We start from the raw sequence: 5,585 nt of genomic DNA on the forward strand, positions 1-5,585 counted from the left end.
AACGATTACTGCAGGTTCCTTCTAGACAACTAAATGATTACTGCAGGTTCCTTCTAGACAACTAAATGATTACTGCAGGTTCCTTCTAGACAACTAAACGATTACTGCAGGTTCCTTCTAGACAACTAAATGATTACTGCAGGTTCCTTCTAGACAACTAAATGATTACTGCAGGTTCCTTCTAGACAACTAAATGATTACTGCAGGTTCCTTCTAGACAACTAAATGATTACTGCAGGTTCCTTCTAGACAACTAAATGATTACTGCAGGTTCCTTCTAGACAACTAAATGATTACTGCAGGTTCCTTCTAGACAACTAAATGATTACTGCAGGTTCCTTCTAGACAACTAAATGATTACTGCTGGTTCCTTCTAGACAACTAAATGATTACTGCAGGTTCCTTCTAGACAACTAAATGATTACTGCAGGTTCCTTCTAGACAACTAAATGATTACTGCAGGTTCCTTCTAGACAACTAAATGATTACTGCAGGTTCCTTCTAGACAACTAAATGATTACTGCAGGTTCCTTCTAGACAACTAAATGATTACTGCAGGTTCCTTCTAGACAACTAAATGATTACTGCAGGTTCCTTCTAGACAACTAAATGATTACTGCAGGTTCCTTCTAGACAACTAAATGATTACTGCAGGTTCCTTCTAGACAACTAAATGATTACTGCAGGTTCCTTCTAGACAACTAAATGATTACTGCAGGTTCCTTCTAGACAACTAAATGATTACTGCAGGTTCCTTCTAGACAACTAAATGATTACTGCAGGTTCCTTCTAGACAACTAAATGATTACTGCAGGTTCCTTCTAGACAACTAAATGATTACTGCAGGTTCCTTCTAGACAACTAAATGATTACTGCAGGTTCCTTCTAGACAACTAAATGATTACTGCAGGTTCCTTCTAGACAACTAAATGATTACTGCAGGTTCCTTCTAGACAACTAAATGATTACTGCAGGTTCCTTCTAAAGACAACTAAATGATTACTGCAGGTTCCTTCTAGACAACTAAATGATTACTGCAGGTTCCTTCTAGACAACTAAATGATTACTGCAGGTTCCTTCTAGACAACTAAATGATTACTGCAGGTTCCTTCTAGACAACTAAATGATTACTGCAGGTTCCTTCTAGACAACTAAATGATTACTGCAGGTTCCTTCTAGACAACTAAATGATTACTGCAGGTTCCTTCTAGACAACTAAATGATTACTGCAGGTTCCTTCTAGACAACTAAATGATTACTGCAGGTTCCTTCTAGACAACTAAATGATTACTGCAGGTTCCTTCTAGACAACTAAATGATTACTGCAGGTTCCTTCTAGACAACTAAATGATTACTGCAGGTTCCTTCTAGACAACTAAATGATTACTGCAGGTTCCTTCTAGACAACTAAATGATTACTGCAGGTTCCTTCTAGACAACTAAATGATTACTGCAGGTTCCTTCTAGACAACTAAATGATTACTGCAGGTTCCTTCTAGACAACTAAATGATTACTGCAGGTTCCTTCTAGACAACTAAACGATTACTGCAGGTTCCTTCTAGACAACTAAATGATTACTGCAGGTTCCTTCTAGACAACTAAATGATTACTGCAGGTTCCTTCTAGACAACTAAATGATTACTGCAGGTTCCTTCTAGACAACTAAATGATTACTGCAGGTTCCTTCTAGACAACTAAATGATTACTGCAGGTTCCCTTCTAAATGATTTAGACAACTAAATGATTACTGCAGGTTCCTTCTAGACAACTAAATGATTACTGCAGGTTCCTTCTAGACAACTAAATGATTACTGCAGGTTCCTTCTAGACAACTAAACGCAGGTTACTGCAGGTTCCTTCTAGACAACTAAATGATTACTGCAGGTTCCTTCTAGACAACTAAACGATTACTGCAGGTTCCTTCTAGACAACTAAATGATTACTGCAGGTTCCTTCTAGACAACTAAACGATTACTGCAGGTTCCTTCTAGACAACTAAATGATTACTGCAGGTTCCTTCTAGACAACTAAACGATTACTGCAGGTTCCTTCTAGACAACTAAACGAACGATTACTGCAGGTTCCTTCTAGACAACTAAACGATTACTGCAGGTTCCTTCTAGACAACTAAATGATTACTGCAGGTTCCTTCTAGACAACTAAATGATTACTGCAGGTTCCTTCTAGACAACTAAACGATTACTGCAGGTTCCTTCTAGACAACTAAATGATTACTGCAGGTTCCTTCTAGACAACTAAATGATTACTGCTGGTTCCTTCTAGACAACTAAACTATTACTGCTGGTTCCTTCTAGACAACTAAACGATTACTGCAGGTTCCTTCTAGACAACTAAATGATTACTGCAGGTTCCTTCTAGACAACTAAACGATTACTGCAGGTTCCTTCTAGACAACTAAATGATTACTGCAGGTTCCTTCTAGACAACTAAACGATTACTGCAGGTTCCTTCTAGACAACTAAATGATTACTGCAGGTTCCTTTCTAAATGATTACTAGACAACTAAATGATTACTGCAGGTTCCTTCTAGACAACTAAATGATTACTGCAGGTTCCTTCTAGACAACTAAATGATTACTGCTGGTTCCTTCTAGACAACTAAACGATTACTGCTGGTTCCTTCTAGACAACTAAACGATTACTGCAGGTTCCTTCTAGACAACTAAATGATTACTGCATGTTCCTTCTAGACAACTAAACGATTACTGCAGGTTCCTTCTAGACAACTAAATGATTACTGCAGGTTCCTTCTAGACAACTAAATGAACTAAATGATTACTGCAGGTTCCTTCTAGACAACTAAATGATTACTGCAGGTTCCTTCTAGACAACTAAATGATTACTGCAGGTTCCTTTAGACAACTAGGTTCCTTCTAGACAACTAAATGATTACTGCAGGTTCCTTCTAGACAACTAAATGATTACTGCAGGTTCCTTCTAGACAACTAAATGATTACTGCAGGTTCCTTCTAGACAACTAAATGATTACTGCAGGTTCCTTCTAGACAACTAAATGATTACTGCAGGTTCCTTCTAGACAACTAAATGATTACTGCAGGTTCCTTCTAGACAACTAAATGATTACTGCAGGTTCCTTCTAGACAACTAAATGATTACTGCAGGTTCCTTCTAGACAACTAAATGATTACTGCAGGTTCCTTCTAGACAACTAAATGATTACTGCAGGTTCCTTCTAGACAACTAAATGATTACTGCAGGTTCCTTCTAGACAACTAAATGATTACTGCAGGTTCCTTCTAGACAACTAAATGATTACTGCAGGTTCCTTCTAGACAACTAAATGATTACTGCAGGTTCCTTCTAGACAACTAAATGATTACTGCAGGTTCCTTCTAGACAACTAAATGATTACTGCAGGTTCCTTCTAGACAACTAAATGATTACTGCAGGTTTCAACTAAATGATTTCTAGACAACTAAATGATTACTGCAGGTTCCTTCTAGACAACTAAATGATTACTGCAGGTTCCTTCTAGACAACTAAATGATTACTGCAGGTTCCTTCTAGACAACTAAATGATTACTGCAGGTTCCTTCTAGACAACTAAATGATTACTGCAGGTTCCTTCTAGACAACTAAACGATTACTGCTGGTTCCTTCTAGACAACTAAACGATTACTGCTGGTTCCTTCTAGACAACTAAACGATTACTGCAGGTTCCTTCTAGACAACTAAATGATTACTGCAGGTTCCTTTAGACAACTAAATGATTACTGCAGGTTCCTTCTAGACAACTAAATGATTACAGCAGGTTCCTTCTAGACAACTAAATGATTACAGCAGGTTCCTTCTAGACAACTAAATGATTACAGCAGGTTCCTTCTAGACAACTAAATGATTACTGCAGGTTCCTTCTAGACAACTAAATGATTACTGCAGGTTCCTTCTAGACAACTAAATGATTACTGCAGGTTCCTTCTAGACAACTAAATGATTACTGCAGGTTCCTTCTAGACAACTAAATGATTACTGCAGGTTCCTTCTAGACAACTAAATGATTACTGCAGGTTCCTTCTAGACAACTAAATGATTACTGCTGGTTCCTTCTAGACAACTAAACGATTACTGCTGGTTCCTTCTAGACAACTAAACGATTACTGCAGGTTCCTTCTAGACAACTAAATGATTACTGCAGGTTCCTTCTAGACAACTAAATGATTACTGCAGGTTCCTTCTAGACAACTAAATGATTACTGCAGGTTCCTTCTAGACAACTAAATGATTACAGCAGGTTCCTTCTAGACAACTAAATGATTACAGCAGGTTCCTTCTAGACAACTAAATGATTACTGCAGGTTCCTTCTAGACAACTAAATGATTACTGCAGGTTCCTTCTAGACAACTAAATGAGTACAGCAGAGGGCTGAGGACACAGCCCTGGGGGACCCCTGCGTTGAGTCAGTGTGTGTGGGTGAACAGGGAGTACAGCAGAGGACTGAGTACACAGCCCTGGGGGACCCCTGTGTTAAGAGTCAGTTTGTGGATGAACAGGGAGTACAGGAGAGGGCTGAGGACACAGCCCTGAGGGACCCCTGTGTTAAGAGTCAGTTTGTGGATGAACAGGGAGTACAGGAGAGGGCTGAGGACACAGCCCTGAGGGACCCCTGTGTTAAGAGTCAGTTTGTGGGTGAACAGGGAGTACAGCAGAGGGCTGAGGACACAGCCCTGGGGGCCCCCTGTGTTAAGAGTCAGTGTGGAGGAGGTGTTGTTGCCAATCCTCACAGCCTGTGGTCTGCCCATCAGGAAGACCTCCCCTGTCATGTCTCATCCTTTTACTGTAAGTCAGGAAGACCTCTCATCCTGTCATGTCTCATCCTTTTACTATAAGTCAGGAAGACCTCTCATCCTGTCATGTCTCATCCTTTTACTATAAGTCAGGAAGACCTCTCATCCTGTCATGTCTCATCCTTTTACTGTAAGTCAGGAAGACCTCTCATCCTGTCATGTCTCATCCTTTTACTGTAAGTCAGGAAGACCTCCCCTGTCATGTCTCATCCTTTTACTGTAAAGGCCGTCTGCCTTTCTATTCAGTGGATTTAAAAGCAAAGTCTACATTATAATAATGGAATTCTTCATTTGTCCTTAATGGAGTATTTTATGAATTATGTGAACTACTTCAAACTTTTTCAAAATGATCTGCTGTCCTCTCAAGACCATCCTCTCAATACTATCCACTCAATACCGTCCTCTCAATACTGTCCTCTCAATAGCGTCCTCTCAAGACCGTCCTCTCAGGACCTTCCTCTCAAGACCGTCCTCTCAATGTTGTACTCTCAATACCGTCCTCTCAATACCGTCCTCTCAAGACCGTCCTCTCAGGACCGTCCTCTCATGACCGTCCTCTCAATACCGTCCTCTCAATACCGTCCTCTCAATACCGTCCTCTCAAGACCGTTCCTTTCAATACCGTCCTCGCATGACCGTCCTCTCATGGTTGTCCTCTCATGGTTGTCCTCTCATGGTTGTCCTCTCATGGTTGTCCTCTCATGACCGTTCCTCTCAAAACTGTCCTCTCATTGTTGTGCTCTCATGACCGTCCTCT

The sequence above is a fragment of the Oncorhynchus gorbuscha genome, unplaced genomic scaffold, assembly GCF_021184085.1.
Source record: "Oncorhynchus gorbuscha isolate QuinsamMale2020 ecotype Even-year unplaced genomic scaffold, OgorEven_v1.0 Un_scaffold_2374, whole genome shotgun sequence".
Lineage (NCBI taxonomy): Eukaryota > Metazoa > Chordata > Actinopteri > Salmoniformes > Salmonidae > Oncorhynchus > Oncorhynchus gorbuscha.